The following is a 26,164-nucleotide window of genomic DNA, read 5'->3' on the forward strand; positions in this document are numbered from 1 at the left end:
ACTATCTGCCACTAGCAACTAACAAGATTACAGGTCTTCAAGCAAGATGATTTTACACACTAAGTCTAGTCTTTAACAACACCTGATTATAATATTATATTAGTACAAAAAGTACTGTAAAATTCTGAATATATAATTTTACTGACAATGATATCAAATCATATTACAGAATGTATAAACTTTGTAATGCAATATTCAAAGCTGTTAAAAGTTTTGGGGTCTCTTACCTCATAACTGATTAAGGATGTAGCATTATAATGTATTGAAGGTATATGAAAAATTAAAGGGTGTTTCCTTACGAATGTACATAATTCCCACGATAGTATCTGCGTGGAATCTAATGGATGTTGGCTAGATGAGATTACTCGTGCTTGCAAGCAATTTACGGGCTAATGCGTAACTACAGGCAACCGCAAATGTTTCTAATTTTTCATCAATGCATTCGCATTTGAGCATGAAAATTGCATGCAACTTACGTAACCATCTGCGTTGGATGCAAGTAACGTGGACTAGTTCTAAATGTAAGATTCAATAAGAGTCGTGACATAATGACAATAGCAGTTTATTTCAATGCAAGGTTTTTGTTCATGGTTGAGATTATCATAAATAGGTTTCTACGTATATGTTTTCACTTTCCAAGCCTTGTATAGATTCTTGTTTTTAAAATGTTGGAAGGTAGTGAATTGGTGAATAACGAGTAGTTATTTTCGAGCTACGAAATATTAAAATCTCAACACCCCGTAACCAATTTAATATTTTGTTTATTTAATTTTGTCTTAAATTAAAAACCTAACTCTTTAATTGCAAACTCTTTTATTTATTGCTTTAATAATATCAATTTTATGACCTACCTACCAATAATCCAATAGAAAAGTCTTAATCCTTTCAGACTGGTCAATATATCTTTGCGAATTAAATGTTTGTATTAATATTACGTTGGTTTACTTACAGTATCTTATCAGTCTTCATATTTAGTTTCTTTAAAACATCCTCATTTGCATAATCTATACCTGAATTATGATTTATTACTATTGTTTCGTTACAATCTCCCGGAGATCCTATTGTTCATTTCTATTGTTAATACTTATCCAATTCATTTAATAGTTCTTAAGTGGCATTTGTATGATCCTTAGTGTATCGATTTGCAAATATAATATTTTGCCTCGTTCGTAGATCACAATCCACTTTCTCTTGCGCCCACGCTTGCTATTTGTCTTTGACCATTGTCTGATCCAATTCTTTATCGGATTTCTTGTCATTCTTTAATTGGAGTTTAGTTTGTGGTTTAATTTATTATACCTTGTAAATAACGCGCGAATTATATTAAGCCGTTTCAGTACGAGTAATGCAAGTACAATTTTAATAATTTGTATTCGATTTATCGACAACAACTTAAGTAGTAATCATTAATAGTAATTTTAAAATTTTATTTACTGATGTAATGCACAAGTCATTGACACTAATTTATTTTAAAAAATATTTTCCTGCTATTGTGCTATAAATAATTAATTTAATGTATTCGAAATTTATCTTATCTTTTTTGTTATAGGTACTAATATTAATGAACATAAAATATGGCAAATTAAGTTAATTGTGACGTCTTGTTGTGTGTTTGTATTAATATTATATATATTTGTATTTAAATGGAGACCTAAATATCGCAATCTCTGCCGTGTACTGTAACTGACCACAAGCTATCTTTAGAAAGACCACGTAGAAAGTCTACTTCGACCTGGAAATATAATACAGTCTGAGACCTATCTTATACCATGCAAATCGGCGGCCTACGACTCAATTGTCATGTAGAACATATCATGTTTTGCATAGCCTCACTTTAGCTTTTTGGATCATATTAATACAATACCAGTTTCGGTCTTCTAAATGTGATGATTCTTATTGCATAATTGGAAATTCAATGCTCAATTTGAATTGTCGTTTGGTTGCAACTGCTCATTGTTTTAATTTACATTTTCATTCATGTTATGTTCTAGAAGTACCTTCATCTTTTTGACTTGTTAAGTATTTATTTTTAGAAATATTCAAATACATATGAAGTAAATTACATATTTATCAAGTGAGTTATAATGATCCTCTTCGATTGATTTGGCTCTAATAATAAGCTCAGTTGATGATATAACTCGGCAAGTGAATCATAATTTTCAATTTTAGTTACCATCGGACTCATAACTAGATTTTGCAACCTTGCATTGTGTGTATAAATATGTAAAAATACCATGAACCTTACGTTGCGAAGGAAATTATTGTTACCAGTACAAATTAAGTTTAAATAGGTACATGTAATTTATTACTGTTGAATGTATTAAACATAAGGCTATCGTGAATGATCTGGGCAACGAGAGCACAGATGTTAGATCTTCAAAGAGATATTCTTATTTGGATCATTGTAAGAATCTCTTCAGTGAGTTAGCAACGCAGCGTCCGAATTTGGCAATAAGAGACCGGTGCAGTTCAAAGCCGTTTTTGGTTTATATCCCGTACGGTATTTGCAGCGGTTTGTATTTACCGTTACTTTAACTACCGCGTAGTCAGATGTAAGTATATTTTTAAGTCCATGACGTTTTATTGCTCATGCAGATTATATCAGACTGTTGCAAAATGTATACATTATTTTGACTTGACTTCGACGATGTATACATTATTTTAGCTTTTCATCATCGTTGGTCACATGATTGTTTACTGCGTGATCAGACTTTAAAGTACCTTTAAATCTCCTTTATCCTCTATTACGAAGATATACTTCGAAAAAATGAGGTAAATCATGGGTAAAATCATCATTTCTTTAAAAATATAATACAATCTTTTGAGAGTTTGATATCATTAAATAATTATTTATCGTTCAGCAACACTAATATATTGTACGTTACTCGTTTAAAACTACTTGCAGCCGCATGCTACGTATGTCCGATTAAATGATAAAGTATTTCATAACAGGTCCTGATTAATGTGACATGTGATATCATATTTCCCTCATACTTATTCCTGATTACGCCAAGTCAAATCAAAGTCAGACTTTATCATATCATGACTATCTCGTGACCTTGTTAGTTATTTATGACAAACTTATGACGAGACGTTTACTTAACTCATTTACGTCATATTAGACGGTTTTTTGGAACCGGATTTCAAATACTCATTTCACAACGAATTTGGGAAAATTAAAAACCGGAATAACAGGAAAGTTACGTGTCGGAGCTTTCTTGACCTGTATTACAGTCGGAGTGACTCATTAAATATGATAATTTTTGCACCATGACCTTTTAGAACAATTAGCTATATTCTTTTTTCTACTCTTCATATTTTTTACTCGTCGTACTCCGGAAATTAAAAGAATTTTATCTTCTCTTAAATACAAAGACACTTATCTCACAGACAATCTATGTACTGTCTTCGTTTCATATAACGCGACTATAATTTATGTACATGGGCATAACAGAGCTCCTTGTAATATACCACTGCGATAGCCAATATTGAATATATGCAAGCAGTAATTCTGCGCAATCTCTCCGATAACCTATGATCCAATATCGAAGCCTAAATGGTAAACCGAGATTGTATATCGTGTTTACGTTGGCCCCGTAGTCTCGACTCGCGAGTCGGTCAGGCCGTTCTGCGATCATTTGCAATTACATGATTCAAGACATTTCCAATACAAAATTCCAGTGTGGAAATTAAGTAATATTTTATTGTAAGGCGTGGTCGTGGCGAAGGATCTTTGATTATGCAACCGTTATATATTGAAAGGGAAGGATGGCTCGATCGTACGATCTTTTACCTGTATCATGTAATAATACGTTGCGGCACAAACAGCTGTTCACTGGCCGATCATTGTACAGTATAATAGAGGATTGTATTTTTCATTCAGCTGCCGCTATAAGATCATTGAGGCAAATATTTTTATTGTATTTTTTATCGTTAATGTCAGCAGCTGTATTTCTTTTAATATCACAATTGGCGGCCTGCGAATCTTGAATTTCAAAGTTTTTTCTGGCATAATTGAAGCGTACCTCATGTGACTTCGCAGAAATGACTTGAGTTCGTAGATTTTATTACAATTTATTTATAATTATATCTCTCAACTTCACAATCTCTTATTGAATTTTATTAAGTTTTTAGTTTACCTAAGCTTTTTTATCTAAGTTATACATTAAATACTTTTTTTTTTGTTTCAGAAGTGCAAGAGAGGGGATGCCTTAACCGTTCAAGCGTGTTTGTTAGGTAAGATATTACCGTTATTTCCTTATGACTTCCTGAATTAAAGGTCACTTTTTTAAATCAGGTATAAAATTTTAAGAGCACTACAGCGTTACGGTTTCGTCACGCAGTTCTTGACAGATATAGAACATTAAATTTCAAGATCACTATCAGTACCGAGAATCGATGTTGCATTTGGGCATTGATTTATAAGTGCTTTACAGTCAACATTCAGGTCTTTAGGGTGAATGGGTCCAATTCAATCATTCACTCGTTTTATTCACTCTCACATACTTCTTTATTCCTTTCATATTTATGTGCATAAACTTAAACAAGTTACCTCAGCACCGTACGAGTTAATATCATATTTTTTTCACCAGTTTATCTGTATAACTGTTATAACATGTTAACATAATTATAAACAATCTTAATACGATTATTATTACCAATCTTTAAAACGCCGTTTAAATCTGCTTATCACAAGACACAAAAAATATATCCATTATCGCTTGTGTCACGACCTTGTTCTAATTATAATGTTGATGCCTACTTTACTATTGTATCTTTTGAAGAATTAATTAGTATTTTCACTCTCAACGTACGATAAATATAGAGATAGTGTTTATCTGGCGCAGAAAAATAAGATTTCTTCTAGAAGCTTTAAGAATCATCAACTTTATTATAGTTATCGTATTATTTGGTTCAAGAGCGGTTTGGTATACAGTTTTTTGTCAGCTATCTAAGAAAATATTAGATTTTTGTTTTGGGTATGTATTTTGGTTTAGATATGGCATCCTTGTGTATCCTTTTAAGTGTACAGAATTTTTTTCATTTCTTTTTTAATAAGATATTTATTTAGAGATTTCTTTTTCACGTGAGATTACGTTTGAAATGCTCACGATCACGTTGAAAACTGTTACCAGACTTTTGGCGAAATACTTGGAGAGAGCTGCCAAGGGATAAGGCAATTGATTTTAATTAGAGTGTACCACATCAATCGACTCTCAATTATGTCCAATTACACTAAATTGGTAACAGTGGACATTCGCTTTTCTTTTGTAATTCAACGTTTGTTTACAATCATTTGATGCTTTTATTGTAATACTTTCTGATTCTTACGATACAATTTATTTTATGCGACGCTACTTGGGAAATTGCTCTTTCGATAGTAAACGGGTGCCGTACTGTTTCGCGTCTGTGGTCTTCTACGTTATTTTTTATTTTATTTTAGGTAGCATCTTTGAGAAGAGCAGTTATTATGATAATAAGATTTTAAATAAGTTACGTTTCTTATCTGTGTTATTTCGTTGTTTTGTCTAGAAGGTACTAAAGAACTAGCAAAAAAGTATTTTTCTTTGTTTTTAATAATACCTTGTGAATGTATGTAATAAATAATTGTAACTGTAAGATAAAGTTTTCTATAGTAAATTTTAAATAGACTTTAATTAGTGAGATCAATTAAAAATTCAAACTCAAAAATTATTTAAAAGCTTGTGCTAAGGCCTATGCACTTTTCACCCGTTTTCATTAATTAAAACAGTTAGGTTTATTACTAAACTGTATTGAACAGAGAACGCCATAAACAATATTCCCGCCTCCCTGCTAATTCATAGTTTTAGATCAATTTGAATCATGAGCGTGACCGGAGTACTTACCATGATAATGATGGTATAATTGTTTTAGTAAATTCAGTTCCCATTGATTCACTCGAGTTCATTGAGTAACTGGGTAAAGGAAATTGTATCGTGTTCATACAATACTCTATAATTATTTTGGTAACGGTTCCATTGGTTTTATAAATGTTTTATACTCAGATCAAAAAAATTAAGAGTACGTCTGGCGGAACGACGCATTGTAGATTCGACTAATGAATTATGTGATTGAGTGCAAAAGTAGTATGTGAATGTTGTGAATTTAAACTTTTTATGTCATGTCGAATTATATTCATACCGCCTAATGAGAGGCGATGGTATTTTTCTCAGAGTTTCATAACGTTAAATAAGTTAACGATTCATCTGTGATTTTCTAGTCTTTATGTGCATAATTTCGTGGGCTTTAATATTATGGTGGAGTTATAAGTCTATATTTTTAGTCTAAAGTTTTATATAATTGTGCACAAAAGCCGTTGTAACGAGATTTACTCAGTAGTTGCAACCATGTGAATAAATATTTAAAACTATTCTATCAGCAGCAAAAAAGTTGCCCACGTTTTTACATTCAAATAAAGGTAAGCACGTCGCACACTGAGGACCTTGCGGGAAAGACAAAAAATTGGGTCGATAATTATCCTTTGCTTTTTATGTAGTGCGGCATTTATTTAAGTTTATTTTTACTTAACAAGCGCAAGTCCTTATAAACAAGAAAAGTACTGAGTTCCATCACTTTCTATTGATTTTTTTTGCTATAATTTTATTAATACGTGACATGAGTAGTTTCTCTGTTATGTATTCTTTATCTATTGATATTGGCAGTAAAGTGTTTGTTGAATACAAATAAACTATAGTATCGAGTCACGAAACGAAGGTTCTACTACCTTTCAGCTATCGGTGTGTTGACAGTATTAGTGTAGTCGATAGACCGATTGTAGGATTATTGCATCACCCCACTAGGGTAACTTACACGCAGTTTTTCTACTTGTTCAGGGGATAGATACTTATGGCCGACCTCTACCTGAGGTAGAACTCTAATTCTATCTGGAGTTGTTTGGACATCCAAGATCGGTAAAGCCACTTACTTTAATCAGATAGATTGTATGCTCCTTTTCTACTTCTAGATTATATAAAAACCTAATATAAACCCCCTTTCTGTCATTGTCCTTGTCGTTCAGAATAAATGGTGTAGCTATAGTTTAAGCTTTAGTTATTAGTTATTACGCTGGTCAAGAACAGATTGTAAACTTCTCAAACACACTTACTTAATAGTTAAACATTAAAACATTTATGACTGATTCCCTCACGATGTTTTTCTTTACCGTTAAAGTGACTGAAAATTAATTTTATACACAATACCTAGTTAAAATACAATCAGCTAGTTCGTAAACAAGTAAATAGCATGAAGTGTGTGTTTCTGTAAATGTACGACATTGGTATATTTTTGATGATTCAGTATTTTTGAGTGTACTATTTTTTGCTTCTGTGAATTTGCATGTTGTGACATAGATATTTATAAGTGTTGCGACATCAATACCTACTAGTAGCTCATATATTACAAACACTTCACACGACTTACACGAGTTAATTTATATGACGTTATCATTGTTTTTGATTTAAATATTTTATATAAATCGTATTAGGTACACAAATTAATATTATTTACTTTTACCTTATTTTTTTAAATATTTACGTACGATATGAATTTTGTGTCACTCCATAACTATATTTATAACAGCGCTATTCGAATCAAAGTACATTACATATTAAAGCTCTTTAGAAGGTGGTAGAACCCTTTGTGATTCGACTCCGGCGGCATCACCGCTACACCTATTTCTGCCCCATAACAGCAGTGTTGGCCGCTGCTGTGTTCCGTTTTGAAGGGTGTGGTAAGGGAGACATACTTTTCCGAAGCGTTCCAGTTCCTTAGTCCTCAGGGGTAGCGCCAGAATATCTATCTAATCCTATCTGGGGTTCATTACAGATGTCCATGGGCGGCAGTAGCCATTTACCATCAGGTGGACTGCATGCTCGTCTGCTACTCCTATATTATAAAAAAAATGTACATCTTATAATATTACATACACATAACTAAAATTAACTCGAATATCCTAGAGACTCATTATTACAGTTATATAAATACTTTCCTCTAAAGTTAATATTAACAGTGCACACTAGAGCCGTAGTAGATTACCCTATCTTATCACTGATAGCAGTGGGTACTGCAAATAAAATCAATACGGACTCGCACGAATTCGTCGTTAACTTTGCAAATTACGAGCACATTTAAACCGTACTACCACCACACTTATTTTTGGCGTTATAACACCACTGCTTCGCTACGCTTCGTTCGCTTCGATTTGCTTCGTTCCCATCCTTTAGTTGTGGAATAGTGCCAGAAATATAATAGCCATATATTTTTTATTATTTCTAACTTATGGCCGCAAACAAATTTTCTCACGGAGCACAATGTTTTACCGAAGACTAATTTGTTGAAAAAATACGGGTTCTACAAAACGGTTGCTTTTTGTGCATGGTTCGCACTGATGTGTCAAATTTCATCAACCGGCTACCTACACGACCTGACTAATGTTAGTTGCCACAAAAAGTGTTCGCTTCACGCTATCTACTTGGAAGACGGGTCAAAGTTGAAAGTTTTCATTTATCACACTGAAGCAATCTGTTAGTAACGGTAAATAAATTAGATTTAGTTTTTGAAATGGTTACTTAATAATGGTTTTAGTATCTGCGCTTTGATCTCTTAAAGGAAAAACATAATATAATAATATAGTTTCTGCTAATTTGTGAATTTGTGACGTCTTTTGTTTTTGCTTGGTAAGAAAAGGTATTTTTTATCAGGGTATGGTCGCTGTTGACTTTGATATCATCTAATATTAAGCCTTACCTTACGTTATCAAGCAGTATCGTACAGGATAAACACATACGTTTTTCCGGGTACCATGTTTGTTAGTGATCTCTAAAATGTTAGGTACTAAGAGGTTTACATACCTACTGATCATACATAGATACTGATCAAAACGTATATATTTGTTGTGGCGTAAATTCTAAAATGTAAACGACTAAAAGGTTATTGTGTATATCTGTACTGATGGGAGCTTTTACGAAACATAGACAAAATAAAAACGTCGACAGAATATAATCAGTATGTACTTATAATAATTGAAAATGTTAATATATAAATACTTCATTGTAATTCCAAGTTATTTTTAAAGAGTAAATAACATTCGATCTGTTGCTACATAAACATGATATGTAGAATAAAACCTCTGTAGACTGTCAGTGAAGTGTTGATTATAAAAATAAAAACAAGTTTAAAAATATTGGTGCGTGAAACGGAACGGTTTGATAGGTGTCGTGGCTGGCGCCATTGCCGCGCAAAAACTCAAACTTGTTATGAACGTTCGCGTACGATTGTACACAGATAATTAATATTAACAAAACTGACATCTCAAACTCGTGGCTTATGACGCACTGATTTGGCCCACAATTACCTAACTGTTTGTAATTACGTATTTTGGACAATTAAATTTGTTAATTAAAATTAATAGTTGATATAAAACTAATTGTAGACTCTTAAAATTTAGGAAAAAAACCGACCTTAATTTTATTTTTTTCACAGCAAAAAATGTTCATACAAAATATTATGTTTCAAAACTTTTCTCGTTAAACTACTTAAGACTGCCCAGTATTCATTTCAGGGAATAGCATTTGGCGCAGACCAAATTTATTTTAAGCGTAGCCATTATTGTAATCGAAACTTTCGTGATTCGAATTTCGCATCGACAAAGTAGTTTCACGATTAATTAATAGGGTACGTTGGGGTAGTGATTAAAATCGTTCAGGTATTGATTCAAATTTTGTAATTATGAATCTTCTTGAGTAAACGGCAGAGGAGTATGAAAGTCGATCTAAAATATTTTGGCACATTTTTTTTATGACCATGTGCTGGTCTCCAGGTTTTGAAAACCTCAGACAGGCCCAGTGCTTACTCCAGAATGCTTTTACAATTCGGATAGTTGGTGACTTTCGTTTCAGTCCTGTACACACGCAACCATGTGTGTATGTAAACACACCGAGTTAATATTTGACAGATTATAAAACATTATTAATTAAATTAAGAAATAGTGCTAACTGAAGTTTGTACATAAATAATAATTTTCTTCAAAAATAATATCGATACCTTAATTCGCAAATCAGCCAACTCCACTTTTTGTCAAAATATTATTTTTATTTGTTTTGATTTCGTTCAACGCCATTTACTATCTAAATAAAATAAATAAAAAAAAAACGTTTAAACACAACATTTTGAACAAATAAATTAAAAAAAAAATTACAAAGTTGTAGGATATGTAAATATCGTTATAATAGCAACTCCAATACGGGTTCATAAATACGATCATAAATATGAACTGTGGGATAATGGACATGAATAATTATACTCCTACATTATCTGCGTATGAACTTGACCGAGATTATTCACCGCGTACGCGAATGAAATTGAACTGCGTGTCTTAGATTTAATATTGCCTTTTCTAAGCAAAATAAAAAAGTAATTATGGCGAACTTTTTGACCGAATTTTCATATAATATTGAGAACCTTATGAGTTTAGAATTACTTATATCTTCGAAATTATCATCGGTTCTTGTCCAAAAATTGTCAAAAATCGGTCAAGAGTGAGTCCAACTAGATAAGTAAGGTTCTGTACAATCACATAATATGTTATGCATTTACCGAAAATTCTCCAACTCTGAAAACATTTTTTGGTTGGAATTTGAAAATATAGAATTGTGTCAAAAACTAAAAATATAGAACACATTACGTTTCTAGTGGTGCCTTTACAGTTCAAAACATTGTTTTTGAAAGATTTGACAGTCAGACGGATGGACAGACGGTCTAACGGCGTAAACATCCTAATACACTTCCGTATGTATGACATATGTTTTCCCGTGGCCCTACAAGTTAAATACGCCCTCTCTGAGTTCGTCTACATATCTCTGAGTGTGAATTCTCAATACGTGCAATTTCCTCAGGCGTCCCGATGTCTCTAGGTGACACTGACACCTGCTCTAGTTTGGCTATGTGCCCGGTATGACAGAAATACACTTTTTGTACCCTATTGTGTGTCAGTATGTCTTTGATTCGACTTGATAGACGCTGGGTGTAGGCTTTTGCTTGAAGACGAGTATTTTTTCAATGGAGTTTTTAAATTTAAGTATGCATAGATTTTGTCGATTTTCAGTTACTATTTTTGGTCATAAAGTATTTATAAATTGTAATTAGTCACGGAATTAATTAAGACCGTGCCAAGCATTTCTATCGCGACATTCCTGTAGCTCCATTTGTGAGCATCTCCGTGAACGAGTTATATTTAAAGCGTAAAAATAGCCTTTATTATGTATTAAGAATTTTCATTTTCGTTCCCTAAAAGTTAGTTCAAAATCGGTTTAGCTTTTTTTCAAAATAAACTCGTGAGAACAAACAGGTAACATCCGCAGATATAGTAACAATAAATGTTTAGCAATCGGCTAGTGTTGAGTGATGAGCTGATGAGATGAGATGAAAAATAGTGTAATCTTTTTCATCTCTTCATATATCTTGATAGTAGGTACACACTCAAAATAATTACGATAATTATAAGTAGGAATGAGACCACAATAGAAAACATCCACTATGTCAAACGAGTAACGACATTTTGTATCAAAAAGACCTTACTGCAAACAGCTAATCGCTGAAAATCACACTTGACCCGTATAACGATGCTTCAGATGATTATGATGACGTAAATTGTGGCAGATCGACTGCATCATCGCCCTACATTATGTATGGAGTGAAGTATGCTGTGCAAAGTGTTTGACGTCACATTATTTGCGATTTGGTTATTAATTTTAATGGCTAAATTACTTTGTTGGTAATTAAATTTAAATATGTTGATTTGGCGCAATAACAAAATTAAGATTGTTTTATTTTAATGTATAAACTTATAAAGTAAATGGGTGTAAAGTAATTTTGAAAATTTTAATGAATAACATTATCAAAATTAACACTGTCTTAACGTAATTAACTTTTTGTAAAATCATAACCACAAAAAATATAAGGTGTTCAAGATTTTGATCAGTATGTATGATAAAGTTTTTCTTTGAAAAACAAATTTTGCACGTTCAGGCAAACGCAGAAGACTGAGAGTGGCACATGAGTAGCTACTTCTTTTTACATATTTTTACTTTAAAATACATATAGCTGTATGTCATAAGTGCTTTTATAAGTTTTTTTTTTAGTACACTTTATTGACCAATAAAAACAAGTGGTACAATAGGCGAACTTAATGCTAAGTAGCATTTTCTACCAGTCAACCTTAAGGATGTGCAGAAAATATAAAGGCGGCGCACAATACATTTAATATTTAAGATAATTAAAAGAACAAGAAGAAAAGAAGAAGAGAAGAGAAGAAGATAATTAACTTATACTTGTTAAGTGCGTTAGAAAAAATACAACATTGAAATGTGAACGATGTAACGTGCACGATGCAACGAAAATTGACAGTATGAAGTTGCTATACAATATAATATGTTAACTGTTAAATGTCAGTTACGGTTAAACTATTCTTAATAAATGATATTTTTTTGCTCAAATCAGAAGATATTTTTATATCCACAGAAGTACCTACAAGTTACGTAAAAGTTCAATAAGTACACGAACCTTTTTTACTTCGATATGGGATTTAAATATGAATAAATAATCGTATGCGGATATATTACTTACAACATCGTAGAGTTTATTAGCTGGTGGTCATTGACGTTACATAATTGGCTATAATAGTTTGCGATATCGATTGAAATTCAAATAAGATTAATACTTAGATATTATATATTTTATTGAGAAAATAATTTATTAGCTGGTCCTTTTTGTACCTACTTTTTGGTACTTTAAAATATTATGTATCTTTATGAATTTATGTATTAAACAAAATTATAATTGCTCAAAATATATATTTCATAAAATCGTTAACCAAATATATTATGTACGTATGTATATCTTATAAATTAAATATTATTATGTAACAAAAAATATTTTGCGAATTGCTAGACCAAAAATTGAAAGGAACTATGTATTCGTTTTTTTTATTACATTTGTAATTTTTTTTTCATATATTTCTACGAAATCTCAGTGAAAACAATAGTTTCGTGAATAATACACGTATATAAGAAGTAAATGATTGGTAAGATCGTTTATTTATTGTTCCTGTAGTCTCGAGACTAGAATAGGGCTACGGTATCCCCTGCCTGTCGTAAGAGGCGACTAAAAGGGGGCTTCTGGGGTTGCAGGCGGCAAGGGTGGGAGCTCGAACCGTCCAGCAAGTAACCCCGGGAAGGACGACGGTGTGTGTGGCCGCATACCGTTGTAAACACTACGTGTGTGGGAGGAGCGTAAACTGCTCCCCCAGCTGCCCGATTGGGGCATCGTGCTCGGAGGACTCCGGTTGTGTTCCATCGGAGATCCCGGAGATCTCCACCAAGCGCCGAGGACGGTTTTAGTGCGGTAAAAATTCCACATAACCCGGCGTCGCTCCCACGTCGTCGGATACCTTTTGAAGGTTTCCCCCTCGCAAAAAAAAAGGTCGTTTATTTATACGCGTCGATGTAATCGTTTTGGTTTGCAAAAACTTGTGATATACTCTCGGTCTTCTGACGTCTGTGGAGGCGGATTTATGAATGAATAATAAAACGTTTTAAATCGATTTGTCGTAAACAACTACAAGTTTTATATTGTACGTAGATATATCATATCCGACGTTCTTTTAAGAATCTGAGTACAGTTTTTACAACACTACTTTTTGTTTCCTAAATTGATGTATTTTAAAATCGAAACAAACTATACTTTGATAAACGTATTTTTTATTTCAATCCCTCCTATACGCTAAATTATTAAATTATTGTTCGTCTTGCTTGTTAGAATTAGATAGCAGTTGAATCTTGTCGAAGATTGTAGGCAGTTTGAAAATAACATGGATAACTCATTAACCCGTACCTCCCCTATTTCGCAAGGAAGAAGCATGGTATTCGCCAAGCTTTCCCTGTTCCCTACTATAAGGAGAGACTCGTATGGGATAAAGAGAAGTAAGGCAAACCTACATTTGCATGTCGCGTAACGTGACACAGTTTCCAAAAGTCACCAAAGTTTTTGGACCGGATACAAAACACACACATGCGTTTGATAGTCAAAGCAAAGACAGGAACTACTCTGAGCATAGATTGATTTGTAGGAATGCATGCATTCATAATTAGCTTTTACGATGCCGTCTAGTTTTCAAATTTCGACTTGGCTTAAATCCAAGCTCAGACAATAATGTCTCACCTTGAGTAAAGACCGCAAATAAATGTTACATTTCACTTTCAGTGCAGCATTCACTGAAACTGTATGAACGGAATGAGCGAAATATGAGTGTTGTGTTTGTAATGTCTGTTTGAAGAAGCGATGTTTGTTTGGTATTCATTTGTTTCGCGGTAGACGGGGGCGATGTGAGTGTAGCTAGTACAGAAGGTATGTAGAGGTCTGTTGAGTTGATAAACTATAGAGGATGGTAATATGTGTGTAACATTTATGTGGAGATGTTTTGAGTACATGCATTGAAATGTTATGTGCGTATAAGAAATTATTATTATTTGCTATAACGGTGCAAGAAAACGTCGTGAGTGAAGAAAACGTCGTGTGTGAAGTTTAATAACTCTCATTGACCGGCGCGGTGGACCATGGTCTAAACCATGCCCCATGCCCTTTAGTGGGAAAATAATAAATTTAAAATATTATTAAAACATATCTTCAGCAAAATAATGTTTTCTATGACAATTGCTTGTACATTGCAAGTATGCATTTATTAATAAACTTAGCTTCAAGATACTCGTGTTTGAACTTTGCTCACGTTCAGGGGCAGACGTAATAATCCGAGATTGTCGGAAATATGATTGGCAGTAAGTAAATTATTTCTTGAATTAATTAGCAAAAAGCAATTATCATAAATGAAATATTAATTAATCACTTTCTACGCGCAGATGAATTTTATACATTGAATTTATTTAATTGTAAAGGTGTTGAATAAGTTTCGTGTTAGTAAAAACTAAAAACTAATCTTCTTATTAAAACATAGCAGCTTTACCACAGGTAGCTTTACCACAGGTAAAGCTGCTATGTTTTAGTAAAGCCACAGGGCTTTACTTGCCTAACTTAGTTTAGTTAGCTTTACTTTAATTTATTTGTGGAAAATTGTTTTCTAATGGCAACATGAAATAAAGTGTGTAGAACAAATTATGATTAATACAATTTTTGACATACAGATAAGTAATCTTTGATACTATTGATTTTAAATTTTCCTTGCTTTTTACTGTGTAAGAATATTTACATACATATGGTGTCGATAACAGACAATTTGTATGGCGTTAGAAGTTAATTATGTGGCGTTATTCTTAATGAAGCACCTTTATCGCTACGTTAATTAATTTATGCAATTATATCGTAAATGATAGGTGCCTATGAGGAAAATATATAATATATATTGAGGAAAATGTATGTAGACAAAATTTCTTATAATTCGCTATAAATGAAATATCCAAAGTGATAGTATTGTGTCAACATTACACATTTTTGCAAAAAATAATAATGTGAATAAAAATCGAAACAAAACTCATCTTAAACAAAGATTTTAACTAATTTAAGATTTTAATAAAAATTTTAAACATAAACTTACTAAGTAGTAGTAGTTAGTATCTTAGTATTAGATACTATAGATAGCTATGTTATATCCATAGACATCTAAAACAACAAATTCATTCATATATAATAATTACCCGATAAAACAAACATGATTCTGTACTTACAATCTATAACATATCTATAACAAGCGTTTGCTTATAATTTACAACTACGAGTATATCTCAACAGCAATCACGTCGATACCTACTCGATAACTTTATCAGTGCTTAACATATATAATTTTATAATGAATTTAATGAAATGTGTCATTGATGCAATATTGACCCGACCCTGAACTGTAGCACTACCATGAGTTCACAAAAGTATTACTCGCTAGCGACTGCGTAAAATAAATGTATGAAAAATTGTACAGCGCCTCTGGTGGTTACTCGTAGAACTAAATTCCGTAGTGTGAGCCACTCGTAACGTAAAAAACCTATCGAAATCAAATCGCTAGCGAATGTCATTATGATCTATTGCCATACAAATTCGGTCCCATGAGTCATTAATTTGACAGACGTTGTCAAGAAATACCGTAACGATAGTAGTTATGTTATTCACTAGCAAAATGACAATAGTTTTCTATTTACAATTTCTATAGTGGCGTTTCTATGCCAACTCATGGTAGTGCCACAGTGCTTAACATATATAATTTTATAATGAATTTAATGAAATGTGTCATTGATGCAATATTGACCCGTCCGTGAACTGAATACCGGCATTCAGTAATTACGTGATTATATATTAATGTATGGCATACGTTTGTGTGTTATCGACTTTCTTGATATTTCCGCTATTACTATTAATAAGTAATGAAGATAATGTTTGTTCACTTAAGTTGTGGTGAGGGAGACATTTGTCGAGGAAATCTAGAGTCTTCAGGTATTATTTCAATTAGTCTTCAGGTAGATGATACACAGTTGTGAGCTTAGGAGAATTCCTATTCTATCTGGTGTTATAGTACAAGTAGTCATGAGTAGCGGTGACAATTTATACCTAATTAGGTTAACTGGTTCCTAATCTGTTATTTCTATATTTAAAAATATCAGGTTTTCGTCCATACGAATTACAAATCTACATGCAACGCCTTCAGTCGTTTAGGAGCTAAAGTTTGTCATTGTAATGTACGGAGATCGTCGTCGAGCTCTCCATTCGATCGATTGAGTTTTCGATCGTAAACTCATGCTAATAGTACAGTTATTTACTGAAAGTCTTATTGGAATAAATGCAACGTCTAAGATTAGCCTGTATAAATATTTAGATCGGAAGATGAAAAAAATATTACGCTGATTTTGAATTACATATCTAAATAAGATTTAAATCAAGTCTAGTTCAAGTAACGGTTCGGATACTGATTACAATTTTAAAAACTTGCAACACGAAATAAGAGCTACCTAATATATTTACAAATCATATGCAAACCCGACCAATAGATGATGTGCATATTTTACATGCGAAATATTCTTACGGTTTCTACACGGCATACTTATTGTCAACATTTCCACTTTGCCCTCCCCCTGCTGGGAAAAGTAGTTTGCGAAATATTCTCACAAGTGAGAAATTAATGAAAATATTAAAAGTTTTAGGCATGGAACTATGGACATAATATACGGTATGTAGTATATAGGTGTATAGGCCATAATGTCAAGTCTCATAGGCCTATAGGCCTGGGTGGTTGAGATCAGCGCTATCTCTAGCCGACGTAAATATCTCTTTCTATCTTTGGTTAATCACAAATGCCGAGAATTATGTTACGGAGTCATACATATTTGGCAAACGGAGATCCCCTGCCGGGCTAGGTGATCATGCCCGGGGAGCGGCCGTGCTTCGTCAGTTTCAGTTCGGAGCTTGTATATATGCCAGATATTTAGAAAACTTCGATAGCGTGATTCAGAATACTCGTGGCGCCATCTCTTGACGAGTAGCAGGAGGTCACCACACATACCTACATATTATATTCAAAGTATAGTGTAGTAAGGCCTTAACACTGTTTATTCAATACATTTTCTATTTTGATAACTTATGTGATTCATAACATAGATATATCAGTACATAGCAATACGTGTCATGTCTAAAGTCTAACGGTAAGATAAACCGGGGGTCACATACATAAAGTATGAATCGCAGAACATTAATGCGGATTTCACATGTAATGGTGAATAAATGAATAAAATAAAACGACTATCGGTTCATTTAATTGACTTTAACTTACGTGTTAGTAGATTCAGGTAGTTGCTTTACTAATTGTCATGAATGCATTGCTTCTCAAAGTTGGGTTTGGGACCCCTACGGGGGACGAAAGCAAGTTATTAAATTAAAAAAAGCCGTTTCGGAGGAGTACGGTAACTAACATTGTGACACGAGAATTTTATATATAAGATTTTCTCACACATTTATTTTCTCTACAATGTCTATGTGTTGTTTATGTAAAAACATGTTACTTATACTTTGAACCTACGCACCTTATGACGTTAATACGAAGAAAAAACTTAAGGCGTCTTTCAGAAACGGAGTCGAGGCAGCGCATGAGCATTTACGAGCGAGTGCGCCGGCGCATAAAACTGAGGGCATTAAGTTACGAAAGTGGCTTACGAAGGGTTGAAGGGAGTTTTATTGCTTCTACGAATTGCTCAGATTATTGCGATCTGAACGTAATTGCATCAAATGCTTAGTAGTCATTCACTAGAAAATTTGCAGTGAAACGTGGTGGCCATCTTTGTCGGTGTCATTATAACGACATCTATCAGAAATTTTATCGTTTTGTAAAGATTGTGACGTAATTAAGATTTAAAAAAATAGAACAATAAGTTCTATTTTAAGATTATATCCTAGTAACAGTTTATTTTATATATTTCCATTTTATTTTCAGACTGCCCATAAAATATTTACAAAATAATACAAGCCAAAAATATAATATTGTCAATATATGCGATTTTATTCATAAGTGATGGTAACAGCGGCACCTAAATGCATGTATGTAACTCATTGATTTTAATGTTATGTTGAAGTTAGAATAATAAAATGATGACGTATGGCACAAATTAATTTAACAAATTATTGCTATCTAGAACTCAGATAATAACTCCATTTTCCCATTATTTGTGATCCCATGTGAAGATGATGTACCCAATAATTACAAACCGTAGGTAGTTACAGAGTACGGCACCCGTCATGCACATTGCACATATTAAAAAATTGAGTCGTTTTCACGCCACACTCATATTTCGATGTCATATTAAAAACACATTGTATGAAATAAATTAACTTATTGCACATTTATATTAATTTTAATATCACTATAATTGAGAACCTAATCTATATGCAATATTTATTGGTAAATAATAATATTATTATATACGGTAACGGTTATTCAGAATAACGGTTTAGACTATAGTCTGATTCATAATTAGGTGTCCAAAATGTAAACAAAGAAATGTCACTGTCAAAATTAACAAGAAACAAAAACTGTAACAAACTCAACAAAAAACTAAAATTTAACAAATATACATAATTTAACAAACGCGTTATGTAAACGAGAAAACATTCGAATTCGATCACAATCACGAAAATGAATAATATCAGTTACGAAACTTAAAAATGACAGCACAAGAAATGTCTTGGATTCCGATTGTGTTACCATTATCTCATTTTAATTTTCTACCGTAAACTTTGTTTTTTATTATTATTACTGTATGGAACGAAATTGTTTTCGTTTTATTAACAATTTTATTATTGTTGTATTACTTTAATATCGACAAAAATAAGAAACTACCATTTCTAACGTATTTTCTTGATAGGTCAACACCTTTGTTTACATTTTGGACACCTAATTATGAATCAGACTATACATATTTATAACTATATCGTTGTTTGAACTTCGATCACATAAAAGTGATTATCATGCCCTGTGGAGCTATTTACAAACTACCAATTGAATGAAAGTCAACATCTACTCAACGGTATCGATACTATCAGTTTCTTTCCATTGTGAGTGTGAAAACAAGCAGGCAGTTCACAAACATATTGAAAGGAAACCTTTCTGCGTTTGCAATTAGCGTCTGGTTACTTTTTATAATCGTAGAACGGTAATGCTTGTTATTGATATATCTTTACTATCACTTTTATACCGGATAATAAACCGGAGCATCTCTGTTTTTAACCGACTTCAAAAAGGAGGAGGTATTTTTGTTTGTTATGCAATTATTTGCTTTGGGGAAGCTCGTAATAATGCTAATTTTGTTGTATGTCAAATTTTAATGTCCCTTCTCTATATTGGCATAGTTATGAATATGATTTTTAATGAGATAAAGATTGTTTTAAATAACGGGCCAGCCAAACGGCTAATCGGCCAGCCAGAATGGGACATCGGATTAAGTCTTAGATTTTCCGATAAGTAAATTTAATGTTTATAAACTTTTAACGTTACTATTTGTAGGTAATATGAGTTAAGGATAACTCCGCTTATAGAAAATCTCAGAACTAAAACCGCAGAGAACGAATAGAATAGAACGCGTCGAATTCACAATAAATATCTATTTTTGAAACGAATGCTCGTGTAATAGCAAAGGAAATGTAAGTTCGCACACAATCGTGGCTATATTCAGCGCGCAATTTATTGGTGGTCCGGCCCACACATCCGTTAATGGCGAGTGTGTAGGGCTGCCAGATACTGAAACTTGTAAATTATTCTAATTTATTTGCTTGCGGCTCCAATCGTATCACGTGCCCTTCTAAAATTTCGATATTGTAACTAGAGTGTACTAGATACAAAAATTGTTATACATATTGGTTAATAAATTTAACTGTGAAGTCAGGACGAATAGATTTACAGACAGCAGACATAACAGAAAGACAAGATGATTTAATAATAGAAACTACGCAAGAAAAAAATTACAATTTCTGTTCGTTAAACGCAGTTACTATTTTTTTATTAAATATTAATAAACAGTCTCATTAAAGTATTTTTAAATAATATTAATATCGCTAAAATATTTAAGTAATAGAATGGTGCTAATTATTATGAGAAACTAAAAATCCAACTGCTTAAAAATATAACCTATGCCACACGACGATACCACATTTAAATGTATTTAAATTTAATCATATTTTAATCAAATAAAGCATTGATAGCCTAGTGGTTAAGAAACTCAGCCTCTCCATCGAGGGGTCCGAGGTTCAAATCTCAGGCACGCACCTCTGATTTTTCCAAGTTATGTGTGTATTAGAAATTAATTATCACTTGCTAAACGGTGAAGGAAAACATCGTGAGGAAACCTGCATATCAGAGATTTATAAAAAAAAAGGTATGTGAAGTCTACCAATACGCACTTGGCCAGCGCGGTGGACTATGACCTAATCCTTCTCATTATGAGGGAAGACCCGTGCCCAGCAGTGGGACAGTAATAGGTTGTTTGATGATGATATTTTAATCCGTCACGTTTGAAGTATAGAGTACAAGAAGAAGACGCACATACCTACATACATATGTTCGAAAAATACTCTGAGTCGGATAAAAAAGCATCATTTTCCTGTTACTAAGTTCATTTGGAAACCCTGGGACTAGATTAGCGTACAGCGACTGTACCACAAGTTCAAGAGGTTATTTATACTGTTAGATAACATACGGGATAAATGAACCAATGTGCGATTAGCAAAAAATATGAGCATTGTGTAGGTGAAGGTCAATGCTAGATGAATTTTTAATGTTATGCGCAAATTAGCAAACGTACTTTTGTTTGTTTTTTCGTGCTTATTTTTATGTTACATTGTGGATAAATATGTTGTAAGGAATGTAATGGTGCTAATTATGCTAAATTGAATTGCTGCCTAATATTAATCACGGCTCTGTTCGGGTTTGAAAGGAGATTAGGACCTTCTAAATAAGTCCTGTAACACATCTGTGATTAACCTCAAAACTCCTGTTCTAATTAATTGGTTAAAAATATACTAGTACTGTATGTGTGTTGACTTCTAAATGTCAATAGGCTTCGGTAGACGCTAACATAGTATAAAACTATACCTTTAAAGTTCATTGCTAACTTTTAGCGTAAAGTTTGATTACAATCATTAACAGAGCCGCCGATGAAAACCACTTGAAACAACAATTACAATTTTCAAATGACGCTGTAACTTAACTATCTAATGTGGTTTAAGCGTCGCAGTCACGGTGACTATGCAATGTCATTATGTTATTGTTTATTTTGTCTTGTTTTTACAGTTGAACTTTGTTAGGGTTCCTGTTTTGAACATAATAATGACTTACGTCTATATTCTGACTATTACAAGGTTAAGTATGCACTGTGTGCATAAAATAAAATAGCAATAATAATAAAATTGAAGTGTATTCTTGTGCTTTAAAATAACGTTTTCTAAGTTGTGTTTGTTTTCATGTTGGAGTTCAAAAGGTTAATTTTATCTTTTTTTATACATTTGAATGTCAATACGAAGCGATGTTTAGAATAATGGCATGTCCAATGACAGAAGTTGAATGATGTGTATGAATGAGTGCTCATAAAAGTAGAGGCCCCAACGGTTCACCTGATGGCAGCCCGATATGCACTTTTAATGAATAGATGGCGAGATTGCAAACCATTTACTGGAATCATGAGAGTTGAACCAAACTTAAGATGCCCCTTAGTAATATTCAATGTGAACCAATTTTGCTTGTCGATTTTCGAAATTTGTCAACCTTTGTAGGCAAATATTTTCTAATTTTTAACTTTGACAGGTAAACTAAAAATCATTAATCTACTATGTTTGTGTTTTCGAATAATTTCGCCTCTCTTTTTTCATAAGGAAACACCTCGCGATAAATACTGACGTCCAAAACGAGATTTGTTAATATTTTTACTTACTTTGAGTAAAATATTTTTGATTAGATTTAATTTGAACTCGGAAGGTTAAATTTAAGAACGGAGTCCAGTTATAATCGAAGGTTTTCAACTGTCTAATTGAAAGTACCTATATTTTATTGTGTTTCGTAACTTCCTTTAATAAACCCAATTTATCTAATGCAATACTAATATATTTTTGAAATCACTACATTTAAGCCGAAAGGAATGCTGATTTGAACGATATCGAATTTCAAAAACCAGTTTCAAATTATATCTGCATGTATTACAAATTTTGAAAAGTTCTAAAAATATGTTGACGGAACTTGAACAATTGTATTCTTTAATTTTAATTATAAGATCGAATATTGTTTTATAAAAAAATATAAGTTTTGAATATTAGATAAGTATATTGATGAAATGTATATATTGCTTAGTTCTTCTTACTATTTTTTTTTTCAAAATAACCATGTACAGACTGTACAGACTCGAAGCTTACATTATTATTTTATGTATAGATGTTATTTTCGAAAACTATCAGGTAAAGCCAGTAGCAAAACCTTGCTTAAAATGAATCATTAAGTAGGTATTGCTGTTCCTCTCAGTTAATGGCTACTTGCATTTACGATCAGTATCTGGTCGATTGGGTTTTATTACAATTATTACGTTGGTATTAATTCGAAGTTTGTTCATGTCTAGTGCTGCGAAAGTCAAAATCTTACCTGAGTTATTCATTGGTTTGATGTGGTCATCTGATGTTAAATAACTGTGGCCCATGGACACCGGTTACCAAATTCAAATGACAGGTGTTCAAATCAGTACTATTCCATAATCTTAAAACTGGAACACAATAACGCTCGGCTTTCTATAATTATGATTAATTGGTGATGTATACCAGGTAAGCTTTGAAAAATCGAACAGTGCCTTATTAGGCTCTTTTTAGTTCTGGTCAGAAATAATAAATAACTGTTAACGAAGTGAAATTATATTAATTCTATTCCATGGTTTTTATTGTTTTTCTGTTAATTGACTGCAAGTCTCTTTATATTTCATTGCTGTGTGCCCACTATTAGGATGCCATCTATTAGGATGGCCTGGAGCGAACTCTACCACACTGCTCCAATACGCATTGGTGGATACGGATTAATGGTCAATCCGTGTTAGATTTTAAACTGCCCAAAAGGTTCCTCCTCCGAAGTTTACCAACTGCTAGGCGTTGATGATAGTCAGGATCGATAACTTAACGTCCTCTCCAATGTACGGGAGCGCATATGACTTTTGCCAATAGGGGCTACCCATCCCACTTCCGACCGTATTCTGTAGTAAATCACCCGAGACTTTACGAATGAAAAAGAGTTAAAAAAAGTAATTGTTAAGTCTTATGACGATCCAATTTGTGATTAATTGGCATTGCTTTAAAGGATTACCCATATAAGGCATTTTTTTTACATTACATCACTATATACTCCTTATTCCAAAGGTGAAGGGCTACCTGAAACATTAAGACGACCTTTCTCAATGAGATAATATCGTTTTTACAAAATTGGCATCTTGTTCCTTGTCCTCTGTATAATATTTTAACTTGTTAATGATACAGGTTTAAGATTTATTACCATCAAGCCATATATAGCTGTTACGCACATTTGTATCATAGTGGAAGTGATACTGGTCACTATATTTGCACACTGAGGGTTCCAGGTTTGATCCCCAGCAGAGAAACTGGGTGTTTGTTAATTTGCGTGTGTTAGCGTTGTAACACACATAAGAATACAAAGTTATCAGTCTACTTCAATGTATTGTATTTAGGTATATTTTGGATGTCATTTTCTGTTTCTATGTCTACAGCTTTGAATAGAACTATGAGGATGAGAGTACCTACTAAAATTATATACAAGTATTAGGTACCCATGTCTCTTGAAAATAAGCAAATACATGTACCATAAGTAAAATGACCCTGGAGAATTTGACAAGCGAATCTGTTACAACATTCGTTAATTAGCTAACTTAATTAGAAGATAATCCGTCTAAAACTGTGTTACGTGACGCAATCGAGGCACGATATCTGAAGCCGTGTTCACAGGATGTATGGGATAATAATCTTAGCGGATTAATTTCGTTGACCTCTCTAATAGTATGGTGTCTACGGTAAGGTTAGAGGAAAAATCAGGATAACTAAGTTCGTTCTTGTCAATTTAAAATTTGTTTTAAATGTCACTGAACTTGTCCTTTCATGTCACAGTTTCATGTATTTTTAAAAAACTTCAATAACATGGATGAAGTCGTTTACGAGAAGAAAATCATCACATTTTTTACCTCAATGAGGAGGGTAATATTTTTTCTATATATAAATGTCCCATTCTTTGGCACGCTCTGCAAACTGAACGGCTAGACGGATTTTAATATTAATGGATCGTTGGATTCGTCTAAACTTTTGACCTAAAGGCTCTAAATGAACCGAATGATATGGGCTATATTTTGAGCAGTCTGTTAAGCGTTAAGCTGTTGAGCGGTCAATATTTTAGACCGATCATAAAGTACTTTGTATACTTAGATTACATAGATTGCAATAGCAAGGCCAATGAGTAGGTAATCATGGTTTATTGCGAAGAAAATAAAATTTAAAGAATAAATTCATTTACATTAAACATTTGAGCATCAGTTTAACCACTTGAGAAACAGCCTCTGTTATTTCGATGGGTACGAGAAAGCAATAAGGAAATACCGCAATATTATTAATTGATAAAACCTCCCTGATTTATTGACAGTGTATTGCACAGATTGCTTAGCTGTTTAATATCTAGTCACTTACCAGTCATGTGGTTAATTTATTGACCAGTCGTACACGTCTATCACGTGATTTCTCATTTTCGTACTGTTAATTGGCGAGAATTTGTCTGGTAAATGTGTTGATAGAAAAGGAATTAAAGAGAACATTGTTTTCATTTGCCGTTAGAAGATTTATATTATATAGTAGTAGAGGGTAAATTTAGTTACTGTTGTTGACTATGTTTTTACGGTTCCCTACCTCAAAGGCACAAATGAAACCACATTACTAAGCCTCCGCTGTCTGTCCATCTGTCACAACAAATACTAGAATTAAAAGTGTGCACGTATGATTCGCACTTGGCCAATACTTTAATTACCATAGCTTCTTAGGATGACAGTGCTGACTATTACTATTGCACAAAGTTTTTATAGCAGGTAAAGTCGAGTAAGTCTGGCTCTTATGAAAGTCAGTCAGTCAGTAGAAATTTAAAGATATAACGTTTAGCTTTTTATTCGAACCATGATTGTTCCATATATTTCATACTTTTTAAAATTAACGTTGTAATTTCTAATAAGTGACAGACAGACACAAATGTGATTCTATGATAATTTTTTAATAAAATGTACAATAGCCTAAACATTAATTATCAATTTAATTATTACAATTTTAAATGAGTGTTAAAATAAACGTTATTGCTTCATTAACGTAAACTAATTATCGATTTAATAGGTCAATGAAATAACTATAACTTTATAAATTATCCGTGATATTTTTATCATTTATGCGTTAGGTACATACGAATCTGGGTAATGATTAACATCGTTAACTATAACTTGTATAGTTATTATTTAAAGTAAAATAAAAAAAATAATAGTTTATTTTTTATAACATAAAAAAGAAATTTATTTTTTATTTTAAATTAATAAAAACACGAGGTATT

The 26,164-nt window shown here is 32.7% G+C and overlaps 1 protein-coding gene across 1 annotated transcript in view; it reads left to right on the forward strand.

Annotated features, from left to right (window-relative positions):
• Positions 1-26,164, forward strand: part of wdp (Leucine rich repeat protein windpipe) — a 60,579-nt gene that overhangs the window by 27,267 nt on the left and 7,148 nt on the right. Inside the window, exon 2 of the mRNA XM_073089629.1 lies at positions 4,191-4,236. The gene's annotated coding sequence lies outside the window, so the exon portion shown is untranslated. The remainder of the gene's footprint in view (positions 1-4,190; positions 4,237-26,164) is intronic.

Source organism: Epargyreus clarus, unplaced genomic scaffold, assembly GCF_041222505.1.
Source record: "Epargyreus clarus isolate Ecla_fem2 unplaced genomic scaffold, WU_Ecla_fem_2.2 ptg000003l, whole genome shotgun sequence".
In the NCBI taxonomy this organism is placed as follows: Eukaryota; Metazoa; Arthropoda; class Insecta; order Lepidoptera; family Hesperiidae; genus Epargyreus; species Epargyreus clarus.